The sequence below is a fragment of the Somniosus microcephalus genome, chromosome 2 (genome assembly GCF_052327205.1).
Source record: "Somniosus microcephalus isolate GS21.2 chromosome 2, FLI_Smic_1.0, whole genome shotgun sequence".
NCBI classification, from domain to species: domain Eukaryota; kingdom Metazoa; phylum Chordata; class Chondrichthyes; order Squaliformes; family Somniosidae; genus Somniosus; species Somniosus microcephalus.
Window position 1 is genome coordinate 273277984 of NC_140988.1, and position 16991 is coordinate 273294974.

Below are 16991 nucleotides of genomic sequence, written 5' to 3' on the forward strand. Positions count from 1 at the left end.
AAGGTTCTTGCACCACAAGTCTAGGTTGAATTTGAAATCCGAGTTCAGAGACAGATTAGCAGTAGGTTTGATTCCCTGCTCCGTGTGTGGGAAAAGCAGATACGCAACCAATGCAGAGGAGGCGGGGAACTGGGAGTGGAGACTCTGCACCAGTTTCTTTAAGTGCTGTATTTACATTTCTGTTAGTGAGCTGTAGTGCTTTGTGCCCGTGCGCGAGCCATAGACTTAATGTAAAAATATTTAAATGAACACCTAACACAATTCCTTAGTATTTGTGCAGCCATTTTGGAATGGGTGCAAGAGAAGCTCCATGGGTGTAGGAACTCAGAAAGATTTTGGATTTTTTTTTTTACTGTTCGCAGTGCCTTTTTTGTGCAGTGTTCTCGGTGAGACATTTTGTTTCCATATTTCTGAAACTTTCATGGACATAATGGCCCGGATTTTATGGTAGGAATATGGTGAGGCTAATCCAGCCATGAATTTTTCAGGAAAGAACTGACAGCCATTTTTCCTAATTATTAAGGTAAGTATGCTTTTACGTTACCTCAATTTCATGTTACAATGGCCCAGAAATTCAGGTCCCAACGCGTGAGTACGGACGGAGTACTCACGCGTGGACCCGATGGAAGTGCTGCGCGGGAAACCGGCTCTTCCGATCCTCTGAACCAAGGGGTTCAGAGGTCGAACGCGTGCGCGCGGGAGTCTGCGCGTGCGCGTTGAACTTCCTTTTTTTTTCAGGTTTTAACGTGCGGGTAAGTCTGTACATTTTAGAAATGTAAAAAGCAGCCGTAAGGACTTCATTTTCAAAGGTAAGTGGTCAATTATTTAAAATTAAAACATTTTTTCCACAGGTTTTTTACTTTTAAATACTTTAAAGCAAGGTAAGTTTATTTTTAGCCCCGTTTTTTTATAAAATTATTTTTTTCAAAAATTTAAATTTTTGTTTAAAATAGTTATTTAATGTCATTTATAGTTTATTTACAAAGTGTGATGTTTTAAAAAAAATTATTTGAAGGTAAAGTACAGTTTTACAGCCTCAGCAGTTATACGTTTTGACAGGTCTATCTGTCAAGACTTATGAATGGAGCATTCCCTGCTCCGATTGGCTGCCTGTTGCTCACGTGATCCCAGGGGACGCTTTGCACTAACTACGCCCCTGGGACACGCCAGCATAGCGCGCCGGCCTCTGGGACAGGCCTCAGAGAGGAATTCCGCGCCGGCCAAGAGGTCAACTGTCGGCGCGCTAGGTAAGTGTAGGTCGGGGGCTTGCACCCGCGGGAAGCCCCCGACCCGAATTTCTGGGCCACTATGTTACAAGCTGAACAGAGGGAGATCAGCAGGCCCCAGAGTCTTGCCAATTACAGAGGCCAAATGCCTCAGCTTGGTGTAGGGCAGCAAAACAGAGCTTGTCATCTGCAGCAAACCTGAAACATAATGATGACAAGGTCACCACTGCCCTCAATTGTAATGCTTATGGCTCAGTCTCAGCCGGTTAGTATTACAGTCTCAGGTACTACATGCATCAAAAGATGACTGATGCATTGGCCAACATTTTTATCTGGCCTGCATTTTTATCACTATGTATACCCAAGTTACGCAGCAAATTATGATCTGGAATACTATACCTGAAAGGGTGGTGGAAGCATATTCATTAGTAAATTCCAAAAGGGAATTGGATATATACTTGAAAAGGAAAAATTTGCAGGGCTATGGGGAAAGAGTAGAGGAGTGAGACTAATTGGATAGCTCTTTCAAAGAGCCGGCACAGACACGATGGGCCAAATGGCCTCCTTCTGTGCTGTATGTTTGTATGAAGCGCAATGAAAGAGCTGGCTTGTCATGAGTGAGCATTAATTGTGCAACACATTGCAGGCTATACTTTACAACACGTGCCATCTACCTGATATATTGGTTGGTGTTGCGTAGCCAGATTCCATAAAATGTGTCGTCTTCTCCCCCAACTGTTTCCAGGCGACACAGGTACTCTAGACAGCATCCAGTCTGGTATGGTGCAATACTGTCCTCCGGTATGGTACCGTGGCTCGCCAATCAGGACAAGTCTGCTCGCTCTCACCTCTTGTTCAAACATGGGATTGGCGCTATACCACTCTGCTCACTTGCACATAGACTCCGTCTTGTTCCTTAACATTTGATTTTCCCTTGCTTTCCTTTTTGTATGTCACTTCTTTCTTCCCCTTATAGACTTTCGAAAGGCTGACAAATACTTAAAAACCTCTTTTCAACCTCGCTAAAGGCTGGAATCATTTTAGATCCCACATCTCCATGTGACCATTTACTGTTAATGCTCCCTGCACAAGACACAAGCTGCACAGGTAGCTCATCCACATTATTTAACTAGGCTGACCCTGCTAACTCGGGTAAGGCCAGTGGGCCACTCCAACAGTGTGGGTGCACACAGCAATGCCGAGAGCTCATTTTCCAGCCCAATTAATAAAGTCAGGCCTAATGTGTTAACCCACTACAATAGACTGCTCAGTTCTCCAAATTCAAATATGTATAAATGCTTAAATAACAACAGAAAATGCTGGAAAAACTCAGCAGGCCAGGCAGCATCCGTGGAGAGAGAAACAGAGTTAACGTTTCAGGTCGAAGACCTTTTGTCAGAACTGGAAAAAAAACAGGAAATGGAACAGATTTTAAAGCAAGTTTAGGGGCTGGGAAATGGGGGAGGGGATAAAAGAACAAAAGGGAAGGTCTGTGATAGGATGGAAGGCAGGAGAAGAAAAGAGGCATTAAGAGATATTCAAGGCAAGAGGAGATGGTAATGGGACAGGTTAAGAAACAAAGGATGGCTCTAGATGGAGTGTGAATTGCGCTGGCAGAATGAAAGACAGCTGCCATGTGGGAGGGAAGAAAAAAAAAGCACAAACATAAAGTGTGGATTAAAAAATATAACTATGATAGGGGCCAAGGTTACGATCTGAAATTGTTGAACTCTATGTTGAGTCCAGAGGGCTGGAAAGTGCCTAATCGAAAGATGCGGTGCTGTTCCTCGAGTTTACGCTGAGCTTCCGTGGAACAATGCAAGAGGCCGAGGACAGTGAGGTCTGAGTGGGAATGGAACGGTGAATTAAAGTGACAGGCGACCGGAAGCTCGGGGCCACCCTTACGGACTGAACGGAGGTGTTTCGCAATGCGGTCATCCAATCTGTGTTTGGTCTCCCCAGTGTAGAGGAGACCACATCGTGAGCAGCGAATACAGTATACTAAATTGCAAGTACAAGTAAATCACTGTTTCACCTGGAGGGGGTGTTTGGGGCTTACTGTTTTCTATTTATTACCGTAGTTGAAACAAAAAAAGTTAGGCACCCATTCAGACTAGTATTTATTCAATAATTGCCTGGTTTGTATGTATACTGTATTATAATAATTCACATCTTGTTATATTCCACAATGTGACATATCACATTTATATTACAGCTCTACCACAAGAGACAGGTCCTATTGTAGCAGCAGTCCTGTGATATAAATATGCAGGTACTACGTCACGAGGTTCAAGCCTCTTCTGCCAGTGTTCAGAAATCTACCCTACGATGGAAATCTGGAGCTGAAACACATTGCTTTTACTGGAAGTGGTTTTGCAACATAAACCAGGCATTAACCCGTTAGAATGCTCAAAATAGTTGACTTCTACCTATTTTGAGTGGTTTATATCACACATTATCTACTTCATTGCTGACTAGGGTTTGCTTAATGAGGCTAAATATTTTGCAGTTAGCTCCACCTGTTACTATATCGTCATCCACACATATCACACTGAGCAAGCTTTGACACATCACTTTTATGAGACTAGATAAATTAATCCCTCTTAGATGAAAATACTTTATTGCGTCTAATGCCAGAAAGACTCGATTTTCACTGCCATTTTCTCTGGTTATCACTGTAATTACACATATGGATTATAGATCAGAAATGAATTTTAAGATACAAGTATGACATTGGTATCCAGTTTACATTCAGTATTAATGATATCTTAAATCCAATTTTGTACATGACAATTGTTTAAGTGACTATTTATTTATCTTTGTACTGCACTGCCAGGATGCTGCCAATGAGTCGCTCTACACCAGATTCACTTCGGATGCTCTGGGTACCAGTGATTGGCCGCCTGCCGCCTCTTGTTCTGATCACGTCTCTTCACCTCATGTCCCTCTCTTTTCTTGTAGTTTCCCACTCATTCACTGTCTCTCTCTTGCAAGCCCTGAGCCACCAGCACTCTGACCCTCAATCTGATCATGCTGAATTTGTCAGCTTTTCATTCTTTTCACTGATGTTTCAATACTTTTTTTCCCCTTTTCTTTCACTACTCTATGCTCTTTTTTTAAAAAAAAAGTCTATTTCTGAACCCTGCTTAAGTGTTCCTGTTCTTCCTGCCTCCTCATTAGCTGCACCCTATTCTACATTTTACCACCATCCAGACAGTTCGCCTCCCTGCTTGACCCAGAGCTGACCTCTCATCCTAATTGGCCCTGTCTGCTGCAACTAGTTGATGATCAGTGCCTTCACCACTGATCAAGAAGCGACTCCCCCCTCCCCCACCACACACCTGCTCCGATAATTTAAAGGGACAGGGGATAGGTTTACATTTCAGAAGTGAAAATATTTAGAATCACTTGTATATAACAGTTTTATATCTGTAATTTTAAGTCACAGGTTTAAAGGGACTTTATTTAACTAATCAAATCTCAAAAAATAAACTAACTATGCTACTATGTGAGCTTATTCAAACATCCCTTGCAATGCAAGAATGTGATGCTACAATAAAACCGTAACGAATTTCGACTGTCGCTAAATAGTTTAATATTAGTAACAATATTTTCAGTAGTCTTAACAGCAATACACTTTGGTTTTAGTAAGATGCTACATATTAAATAGCTCCTGTGGTAATAAACACCTCAGCTTGTGGCCGCTCTGTTTATTTAGTGCCTGTGAGCCATTTAAAGCTCAGTAATCTCCTGAACTCATCTTTTACTTTAGAATGAGTCTGCTTGATTTTTTTTTCCCCCATTTATCCAAAGTAGGTTTGGAACTATTTTAGATAGAGCCATCTTTAAGAAAATAGCTTTCTCCATATTGAACAGCTCAGTAAACAGGAAATACAAAGAAGAAAGTTAAGCCCGCAAAAGTTTATGGCAGTAATTTTCCCTCTTTGCGCTCCTGACATGGAACCTTGCCCACAGACAGTGCATATCAAAAATTTCAGCACCCACTGCACATGACTTTCCAACCATTTGCTTAGATGATCGGAAAACCAAGGGTAATTTTCTGATTTTCTGCTCCTCGCCTCACCCATTGTGCAAGAGCAACCTGCATTTATATAGCACCTTTAACATAGTAAAACACCTCAAGGCACTTCACAGCAGCGAATATCAAACAAAATTTGACACTGAGCCACATAAACAGATATTAGGACAGGTGTTGGTCAAAGAGGTAGGTTTTAAGGAGTGTCTTCAAAGAGAGGTGGAGAGGTTTATGGAGGGAATTCCAGAGCTTAGGGCCTAGTCAGCCGAAGGCATGGCCACCAGTGGTGGAGTGAAGCAAATCGGGGATCCGTAAGAGGCCAGAATTAGAGGAGCGCAGAGATCTCGGAGGGCTGGCAGAGGTTACAGAGTTAGTGTGGAGCGAGGCTGTGGACTAAATTGAAAGGAAGGATGAGCATTTTTAAATCAAGGCTTTGCAGGATCAGGAGCCAAGTTAGGTAGGTCAGCGAGCACAGGGGTGATGGGTGAATGAGACTTGGTGCGAGTTAGGATACGGGCAGCAGAGTTTTGGATGAGCTCTAGTTTATGGAGGGTGGAAGGTGGGATGCCGGCCAGGGGAGCATTGGAATAATCGAGTCAAGAGATAACAAAGGCATGGATGAGGATTTCAGCAGCAGCTGAACTAAGGCAGGGCGGAGTTGGGTGATGTTACTGAGGTGGAAGTAGGTGGTCTTGGGGCATGAATTACCAACTGCTTAAATGAGTGGCAGATAAATCATGCATACTGTGCACTTGAAATTTTAATATTTATCCATCAACCAACATCACTAAAACAGATAATCTGCACATTATCTCATTGCTGTTTGTGGGACCTTACTGTGCTTAAATTGGACGTTGCGTTTCCTATATTACAACAGTGACTACACTTCAAAATAAAAGTACTTCATTTAGCTGTGAAGCACTTTGGGGCATCCTGAGGTCGTAGAAGGCTCTTATGAATGCAAGTTCTTTTCCTCACCTCATCCAATAAGAAAACAAGATGCCAATGTGCCATTAATGATGTTGGCCTGGTACAAGCAAGAACATAGGAGTCCTGAATGTTCAGTGGTGTTATATCTAGTGCTGCTCATACTGGTATCAGCTGTGCTCCCTGCTGCTCCCGTTTACTAGACTGGTGCTACACCCAAAGGGCAGGCCATGAACCATATCTGCCTGATGTTCTTGCTTTTTTCAGACGGGAAATCTCAGGCCTCTACTCTCATTGTTTGATTTGTGCCCTCCTCCTTGTCTCCACGTCTCAGATTAACTCTCTTTGTTCTCAGTCTGTCTTTCTTCTCCCATGCAAGCGGAGTTGTTTTGAGTCTATGGGAAGCTGAGACCAGTGTCACATAAAAGGGCATTATATCCACCATAGCTCTATCTGAGGGGAGCTTGTAACCAGAATAAAGACAAAATTTGGAGACTGAATGAAGAGAGAAAAACATTCCCTGTTAAGGTTCTCTCTTTTTCCCGGGGAAAAAAAAGCACAAGTTCAAATGAGATTTAAAAAACAGTAGGAAAGAATGAGAAAATAAAATTATGAAAAAGTAAGAGGGGTGTGAAAGATGCAGAATCATAACTAAATAGAAATAAAACGTGTGGAAAGACAAATAAACACAACAAAAGAAAAGATGGAACATCAGGAAGGAGGTACAATGAATAAAAGGCAAAATGAGAAAGAAACAAAGACAGATGGTAAAACAGAACAAAATTATTTATGAGTGACAGTTAGTGTAAGAATATGAGAGAGAAAGAAATGGAAGTGCCTGTCATGGTCTTAGCAGCATAACTATCATTATTAACACAGCAAATGGGCCCATATCTTGCACCATGTGATGCTACATTAGTATTTCAGTATTGCCTATGTGTCACTTTATGTTTTTGTATTTCACCCATAAAGTCTCATATCTGAATCTTGCCAAGATTTAGTTTGTTCTCCAACTTTGCTACTTTTCACCAGCAGCAGTTGTTAGATGCTGATTGGGATCCTTCACCATCTGTCCCTAGAGTAGGCTATACTTGAACCAGTTGGCAGCCAGCTCACTTTTCCACAAGCCAACCCACTTCTTCTCCAGGCCATCTCAATGATGCCTAGCCCCCTCTACCAGATGAAGCTGTTCAGGTAATCACTGGTGAGATACATGACTCAAATGATCCCACCACTGCAGCCGTCAATGCCTGGTTTCCCTGGCCCCTCTGCCCAATGATGAACAGATGTAGCACATTCAGAGTGCTCTGTGCCTATCCAAGTCTAAGAATGTTACTATTTCCTGAGCCCAAATAGGGCCCAGGGAACCCCCAGCACAGCCTGACCCCCCTGGCTAGGCATAGCGCTGGAGAGCAAGGCAGTTGCAGGTCTGAGAGGTCTGCGTCTTCACTTCTGGCCATCAGCACCATTGCTTTCTGGTTGCTGCACTATCCTGATTGGGGAAAGTGAGGCAGAAGGTCAGGATCACTCCCTCCGACCTCATTTACAGTTCTGTGAGGGGCCTACACCTACTACAGATGCAGGCCATGTTGTAACTCCTCGTGAAGCCCTTGAAATCCACAGGATATTAAAGCCAGCATCACAAGTTTAAGGCTGAAATAAAAAAGCTAATAGAATTCAAGGTTTTATCACCAAAGGTATAGAATATTAAGGTAATAATGAGCCTTTCTAAAACCATGATAAGACCTCATTTAGAGCACTATACACAGTATTGGGCTCCACACTTTTGGAGGAGTATTGAGGCCTTTGAGAGTGTACAAGGCAGATTCATTAGGATGTTGCCTGGTATGAGGAAATACAAATATGAAGAAAGATTTGAAAAATTGGATCTTTTGTCATTAGAACAACACAGATTACAGAGTAATATGATAGAAGTGTTTAAAATTATGAAAGAATAGGACATAGTAAATACATGCATATTATTCCCAGTAGTTATAGGGTAACCATAGATACAAGATTAAATCACTAATCTGTGCAAATATCAATCAGCACGTCACTGGCATGAATAACGTGATGTTGAACAAAACAAATCTAACTCGGCAACCAAACTGTATTGTCAACCAATCTTCTATCTCATATGCATGCAAGACAATAGACTTAGAAGTTTTACAATAGAAAGAAGTATCAATAGACACCACTATTTTCTGTTTAGCAAATATAACAATCATGATCAACTATCCTTATTAATTACACTTTAAAAAATTGGGACAACTAGTCACTTGCCCTTAAAGCGAAGTGGAGAAGTGCAGCAGCTGGGTGAATGTAGAGGTGCAGCAAACATTCTGAAGATGTGTGCAATGATGGCCTTAGGAAAGACTTCCACTTTTAGTAGCAATGTCTTGGTGACCTTTCAGCAAGTGGCGGGTGGATCTCATTTGAGTGGAAGCTACTCCCCTAAGCTGCCTGAGAGAAAGTCATGGCTGATTAAATGCATTCTCTCAAGTCCACTAGACTTGGCAGCAGATGAGAAAGAAGTTCCATGGCATCAAAAGTGCCAAGGTAAGTTTACATTCTATCATAAAAGGCTAGCTCTCATGTCATTACTCATTAGCTCCACCCTCATGGTGATTACCTGTCAAGCTGGTACACTGCATTGTTCCCCATTACCTACACACCTTCATTCCACAAAAACTGCATTGCCAGAGTAGGGGGGTGGGGGGCGGAGGGCGTTAGTTTCATGCACAGAGCTCTTGACAGGACAACCACAGAATCATGGCTGGGAAACCACTGTGTGAACTAATGGAAGTATTCAGGGCCAGGGATGGAAGTGGTCAGGGCAAATCTACTCTCCTACTTGTTACTTATCTTCATAAATGTGCTCTGCTTACAGGCCAAGACTGGCCACAGCCATCGAGAGAACCAGCATACAAAGTGGACCAGCAGTATTGAAGTAGCCAAATACATTTGAGGAGATAACACTTACTCTATGCAGATGAAAATCTATAGAGAGCATCAGTGAGGGTGAGCTTGGAGTCATCCTGCAGCCATCTAGCAAGTATCTACCCATCGTTATGATCCTTCATATTGCTGTTTCCCTCTTGAACTCTAGGACTGGTCAGATGGACCAAAATGATCTTTTCCAGTCCTATACATTCCTATCTTCATCCCTGAGAGTGCAAGACAGGATCATTTACTTTGGTGCCCCACCTTCAGTGGAGAAAGATAGATTTATGTTAAGATGGCTAGACATACCTTGGCCCTCTTTTGATGCCACTGAATGTTTTCCACATTCTCTCCCAGGTACAGTGGACCTGGGAGATTACATTTACTAACTCTGCCACTTCAAAAGGTGTGTGGCCTTCTGCACCAAATAGGACCATCATCTATTTACCTCGCTTCCTCCCTGAGGAGCCACAAGGTATAACTGCATATGCAGGCGATTTCCCCACTGCCATGATTGCAGATAATATGATGCTCAGCCCACATACCCTACCCCTCAACTCCCCTATAAGCACAGCCCTATAATAGCTGCTAATTAGCCGGATTGTTCAATTAGCATACACCCTGCTTGCAGGCATGACTCTGCGCACACATTTTCCATGCACTGGGAGCCCATCTAAATAAAGAGGAGGGGCCTAAATTGGGCCAGGCTGGGCCAGCCCAGCCCCAATGCTCCTTACATGTGGAATGGAAGTCACGTTTGACAAATTTGCTGGAGTTCTTTGAGGAAGTAACATATAGGGTGGATAAAGGGGAACCAGTGGATGTAGTGTATTTAGACTTCCAAAAGGCATTTGACAAGGTGCCACACGAAAGATTATTGCTTAAGATAAAAAATCACGGGATTGGGGGTAATATTCTGGCATGGATAGAGGATTGGCTATCTAACAGAAGGCAGAGAGTTGGGATAAATGGTTCATTCTCAGACTGGCAATCTGTAACTAGTGGTGTTCCGCAGGGGTCAGTGCTGGGTCCCCAACTCTTTACAATCTATATTAACGATTTGGAGGAGGGGACCGAGTGTAACATATCAAAGTTTGCAGATGATACTAAGATGGGAGGGAAAGTAGTGAGTGAGGAGGACATAAAAAACCTGCAAGGGGACATAGACAGGCTAAGTAAGTGGGCAGAGATTTGGCAGATGGAATACAATACTGGAAAGTGTGAGGTTATGCACTTTGGCAGGAAAAATCGTAGAGCAAGTTATTATCTTAATGGCAAGAAACGGGAAAGTACTGAAGTACAAAGGGATCTGGGGGTCCTGGTGCACGAAACTCAAAAGGTTAGTATGCAGGTGCAGCAAGTGATTAAGAAGGCCAATGGAATGTTGGCTTTCATTGCTAGGGGGATAGAATATAAAAATAGGGAGGTATTGCTTCAGTTGTACAAGGTATTGGTGAGACCGCACCTGGAATACTGCATACAGTTTTGGTGTCCATACTTATGAAAAGACATACTTGCTCTCGAGTCAGTACAAAGAAGGTTCACTCGGTTAATCCCGGGGATGAGGGGATGGACATATGAGGAGAGGTTGAGTAGATTGGGACTCTACTCATTGGAGTTCAGAAGAATGAGAGGCGATCTTATTGAAACATATAAGATTGTGAAGGGGTTGGATCGGGTGGATGCGGGGAGGATGTTCCCGATGATGGGTGAAACTAGAACTAGGGGGCATAGTCTTAGAATAAGGGGCTGCTCTTTAAAACTGAGATGAGGAGGAACTACTTCACTCAGAGGGTGGTAGGTCCATGGAATATGCTGCCCCAAAAAGCTGTAGAAGCTACATCATTACCTAAATTTAAAACAGAAATAGACAGTTTCCTAGAAGTAAAGGGAATTAAGGGTTACCGGGAGCGGGCAGGAATTTGGACATGAGTCTAGGTTCGGATCGGTCATGGCCCTGTGGGTAGCGGAGCGGGCCCAGGGGCCGTGTAGCCTGATCCTGCTCCTATTTTGTGTATCTAATTCTGTTAGATTCAGGAGATGGTTCTGTGATAGTAGATTGGCGGTTAGGATCAGATCAGCCATGATCTTATTGAATGGCGGAGCAGGCTCGAGGGGCCGATTGGCCTACTCCTGCTCCTATTTCTTATGTTCTTATGGATCCGCACGATCCCAGTTTTCCCAGAATCAGAAAATTGGGCCTAGTGAGTTTCATACATACAAAAATGTCTCAAATCATAAAGGAACAGCGAAACATTAGTCATCCTTCAAACTATCTAAGCACAAATAAAGCATTCATAGATATGGAAATTGTATGATTGCTGCAGTTGATTCACTTTGAAAAAGTAGGAATCTATCATTCCAGAAATTCAGCAGCTCCCTCTGTCACAAACAACTGCTGTTCATCAACTCGAAATGCAAAGGTTGTGACCAGCTGCTGTCACACCCAGGGAAGTGTGAATAAGCTGCCCTCCCAAGTGATGAATCTACTGATGTTCCTGACACAGCTCAGCTTTGTGCGGTTGTATACTTTTTCAATGGTCAGCAGTTCATTGAAAACATGTTCCCATTTCCATTGCATGACAGAACAAGAGGAGAAGACATCTTCATTTTGTGGAACACACGACACTGACGTGCATCACATAGTGTCAGTTACAACAGATGATGCACCATGGATGGAGGGACCTGTAAAGAGGTTTTTCACAGAATGCGGAGCAGCCATCCTAAACGTGTTGCTTACCAGTGAAAGATGACTTGGCAGAAAATTACAAACATAGTAAACTTTCTTAGCAATGTCAGCTTTTCAGCACAAAAAGTGTCAGTTGTGTATCTTTATAGAAAGTTATCTGTGTTGGCTTAATGTTCAACAATAATAAATCAAATAGAAAAACTGAATCTGCTGAAATTACACATGTTTGTCAAAATCTGTAAAGAGAAAAGTTACATTAACGTTTTGGTTGTGGATACTGTACTTCATTAGAACCGAAGACTAAAAGATTAGAGACCCTCTTAATAGGACTGAACGATACAAAGGGGGAGGGGGGCAGTGAATAGGTAGAAGTCAAGAGCGAGCCAACTCCTGCAACGGCTTTCTTTAAAGCTGGAAAGAGATGAAAATTGATAGATGATATGTAAAGTTTATTGCAGTGAGACAATGTAAAGGCATTAAAAGAACAAAACGTGGGAAAGTAGCTAAAGAAGGTGGTGAAAAGTGCAGGAAACATAGAAGATAGGAGCAGGAGTAGGCCATTCGGCCCCTCGAGCCTGTTCCGCCATTTAATGAGATCATGGCTGATCATCCAAATTCAGTACCCTGTCCCTGCTTTCTCCCCATATCCCTTGATCCCTTTAGCCTTAAGAAATATATCTAACTCCTTCTTGAATATATTTAATGAATTGGCCTCAACTGCCTTCTGTGGTAGAGAATTCCACAGGTTCACCACTCTCTGGGTGAAGAAATTCCTCCTCATCTCTGTCCTAAATGGCTTACCCCTTATCTTTAGACTGTGACCCCTGGTTCTGGACTCCCCGACCTTCGGGAACATCCTTCCTGCATCTAGTCTGTCTAGTCCTGTTAGAATTTTATAAGTTTCAATGAGATCCCCCCTCATTCTTCTAAACTCCAGCGAATATAAGCCCAATCGACCCAATCTCTCCTCATACATCATTCCTGCCATCCCAGGTATCAGTCTGGTGAATCTTCGCTGCACTCCCTCCATGGCAAGAACATCCTTCCTCAGATAAGGCGACCAAAACTGCACACAATACTCAAGGTGTGGTCTCACCAAGGCCCTGTACAACTGCAGCAAGACATCCTTGCTCCTGTACTCGAATGCTCTCGCTATGAAGGCCAACATACCATTTGCCTTCTTAACCGCCTGCTGCATCTGCATGCTTACCTTCAGCGACTGGTGCACAAGGACACCCAGGTATCGTTGCACTTCCCCTTCTCCCAATCTATTGCCATTCAGATAATAATCTGCCTTCCTGTTTTTGCCACCAAAGTGGATAACCTCGCATTTATCCACATTATACTGCATCTGCCATGCTTCTGCCCAATCACCCAACCTGTCCAAATCATACTGGAGTTTCTCGGCATCCTCCTCACAGCACACACGCCCACCCAGCTTTGTGTCATCTGCAAACTTGGAGATATTACATCTAGTTCCCTCGTTTAGATCATTTATATATATTGTGAATAGCTGGGGCCCTAGCACCGATCCCTGCGGTACCCCAGTAGTCACTGCCTGCCACTCGGAAAAAGACTCGTTTATTCCAACTCTTTGCTTCCTGTCTGCCAACCAGTTCTCTATTCAAGACAGTACTTTACCCCCAATCCTGTGTGCTTTAACTTTGCACACTAATCTCTTATGCGGGACCTTATCGAAAGCCTTATTGAAAGTTGTACAAAACATGCAAAAATGGGAGAAATAGAAAGAAAAATACCGCAAACACTGAAAATCTGAAATACTGGAAACACAAAGCAGGTCTGAAGCATCTGTAAAGAGAAAAGTCAGATTAACACTCTGGCTGCAATGCCCCCACTAGAACTGTATTCTGACAGTAGGTCTACATCCAAAATGCCAACCAGCCTCCCTTTACCCCACCTGTCAACAGACCCAATGGCCCTACTTCCAAGAAAATGGAGGACATAGCTAGAAGTTCTGAAGTTGCTAAATTCAATGTTCAGAACAAAAAGCCGCAGAGTAGCCAGGAGAAAGATGAGATACTCTTCCAAAAGCTGCAGACGAGGCCACATCATAAGAACATAAGAAATAGGAACAGGAGTAGGCCATTCAGCCCTTCGAGCCTGCTCCACCATTCAATGAGATCATGGCTGATCTGCCTCAACTCCATTCACCGGCCTTATCGCCATATCCCTTGATGCCCTTACTAGTCAGAAATCTATCGACTTCTGTTTTGAATATACCCAATGACTGAGCCTCCACAGCCCTCTGGGGTAGAGAATTCTAAAGATTCACCACCCTCTGTGTGAAGAAATGTCTTCTCATCTCAGTCCTGAATGGCCTACCCTTTATCTTGAGGCTGTGGTCTCTGATTCTCGACTCCCCAGCCAAGGGAAACATTCTTCCAGCATCCACCCTATCAAGCCCTGTAATAATTTTGTATGCTTCAATGAGATCTCCTCTCATTCTTCTGAATTCAAGAGAATACAGGCCTAGTTTACTCAATCTCTTCTCATACGATAGTCCCGCCATCCCAGGAATCAATCTCGTGAACCTTTGTTGCACTCCCTCTATGGTAAGTATATCCTTCCTTAGGTAAGGAGAGCAAAATTGTACACCGTACTCCAGTTGTGGTCTCACCAAGGCCCTATATAATTGGAGTAAAACTTCTTTACTCCTGTACTCAAATCCTTTTGTAATGAAGGCCAGCATACCATTTGCCTTCCTAATGGCTTGCTGCACCTGCACATTCACTTTCAATGACTCATGTACAAGGACACCCAGATCCCTTTGAGCATCTGCATTCCCCAATCTTTCATCATTTAGGAAATACTCTGCCTTTCTGTTTTTTCTACCCAAGTGGATAACTTCACATTTATACACATTATATTCCATCTGCCATGTTCTCGCCCACTCACTGAGCCTGTCGAGATCCCCTTGAAGCCTCTTCACATCCTCTTCGCAACTGACACTGCCACCTAGCTTTGTATCATCAGCAAATTTGGAAATGTTACATTTAGTCCCCTCATCCAAATCATTGATATAGATTGTGAATAGCTGGGGCCCAAGCACTGATCCTTGCGGTACCCCACTAGTCACAGCCTGCCAACCTGAAAAAGACCCGTTTATCCCTACTCTTTCTTTTCTGTCTGTTAATCAAATCTCAATCCATGCTAGTATATTACCCCCAATTTCATGTGCCCTAATTTTGTTCACCAACCTCTTGTGTGGGGCCTTATCGAAGGCCTTCTGAAAATCCAGATACACCACATCTATCGGTTTCCCTTTGTCTACTCCACTAGTTACATCCTCAAAGAACTCCAATAGGTTTGTCAAACAGGATTTCTCTTTCATAAATCCATGTTGACTCTGCCCAATCTTACTATTAGTTTCTAAGTGCCCAGTTATTGCATCCTTTATAATAGATTCCAGCATTTTCCCAACTACTGATGTGAGGCTAACAGGTCTGTAGTTCCCTGTTTTTTCTCTCCCTCCTTTCTTAAATAACAGGATTACATTTGCTATCCTCCAATCTGCAGGAACCGTTCCAAAATCTATAGAATTTTGGAAGATGACAACCAATGCGTCCACTGTTCCAATGGCCACCTCTTTCAAAACCCTAGGATGTAGGTCATCCGGTCCTTGGGATTTATTGACTTTTAGTCCCATTGATTTTGCTAGAACTGTTTTTTCACTAATAATAATTTCTTTAAATTCCTCATTCTCGTCACACCCTTGGTTTTCTCGTATTTCTGGGAGGTTTTTTTGTGTCCTCCTCCGTGAAGACAGAAACAAAGTATTTATTTAATTTCTCTGCCATTTCCTCATTCCCCGTTATAAATTCTCCCGTCTCTGACTGTAAAGGACCTTTGCCTGTCTTTTCCTTTTCACATACCTATAGAAGCTTTTACAATCCATTTTTATATTTTTCGCTAGTTTGTGCTCATATTCTATTTTCCCTTTCTTTATCAATTTCTTGGTCCCCCTTTGCTGATTTCTAAAGAGAGCCCAATCCTCAGGCTGACTGCTTTTTCTGACAACTTTATAAGCTTCCTCCTTTGACTTAATACTAGCTTTAATTTCTTTTGTTAGCCATGGTTGGATCACTTTTCCTTTTGGGCTTTTATGCCCTAGAGGAATATATGTTTGTTGCAAATTATGCATTATTTCCTTGAATGTTAGCCATTGTATGTCCACCTTCATACCTTTTAGCGTAGTCCCCCAGTCTACCATGGCCAACTTGTCCCTCATACCCTTGTAGTTTCCTCTGTTTAGATTGAAGACCTTAGTTTTAGATTGGACTACATCAGTCTCAAACTTAATGTAAAATTCAATCATATTATGGTCACTTGTCCCTAAAGGCCCCTTTACCACAAGATTATTGATTAGCCCTTTCTCATTACACAGTACCAGATCCATAATAGCCTGTTCCCTAGTTGGTTCCTCCACATACTGATCCAGCAAACCATCTCACATGCATTCCAAGAATTCGTCCTCCACACCATTAGTGGTCATTTGATTTGCCCAGTCAATATGTAGATTAAAGTCCCCCATGATTACTTCATGAGCAATGGCTTCAGTATACTAGGTTGAGGGACGTAAATGGAAATTGCTGTCTCACACAGAAACAGTATCTTGGGCCTTGGCTTTTAGTGTGTGGGGAAGTGCCAGGGGAAGGGCAGCAGTAGGGGAAGGTTGGGATAGTGGAAGAATAAACAAGGATATTCTGAGAGAATGACCCTGCTGGAAAACAGGGAAGGAAAGACATGTTTGATGATAGGATCATGTTCTGGGTGGGACAAATGGCAGAAAAGATTGATGAATGCAAATGCTAGTGGGATGGAAGGTGAGGGCTAAAGAGACCCTATTGTTGTTGTGAGATGAGGGGAATAGGGTGAAAGTGCAGGCAAAGTAAATGGGGCAGGCACAGTCAAGGGCCTTGTCCACCACAGCTGAGGAGAAATCGTAAGAGCTGGAGCCTGAATTCCTGATATGCGCTTCCAGCAGCCAAAACTCCAACCCAGGAGGGCGAAATCATAAAAAAAATCCCTAATAGGTCTGCTGAGACAGTCCTGCCTGTGTATCTTGGGGAGGCAGTAATGCACTGAGGAGTTGGGGAGCAGTGAAGGGAAGACCTCTGCTGAAAAGATTGAGAGAAAGCAAGAGGTCAGA

General features: G+C 42.9%; 1 long non-coding RNA gene across 1 annotated transcript; it reads left to right on the top strand.

Moving 5' to 3' along the window:
• Nucleotides 1-1139: 1139 nt before the first annotated feature.
• On the top strand, nt 1140-12037 carry LOC147123406 (uncharacterized). The gene is made up of 3 exons (XR_015074387.1): nt 1140-1247; nt 9080-9210; nt 11719-12037. It is a non-coding gene; the product is annotated as an uncharacterized LOC147123406 (long non-coding RNA).
• The last annotated feature ends 4954 nt before the right edge of the window (nt 12038-16991 follow it).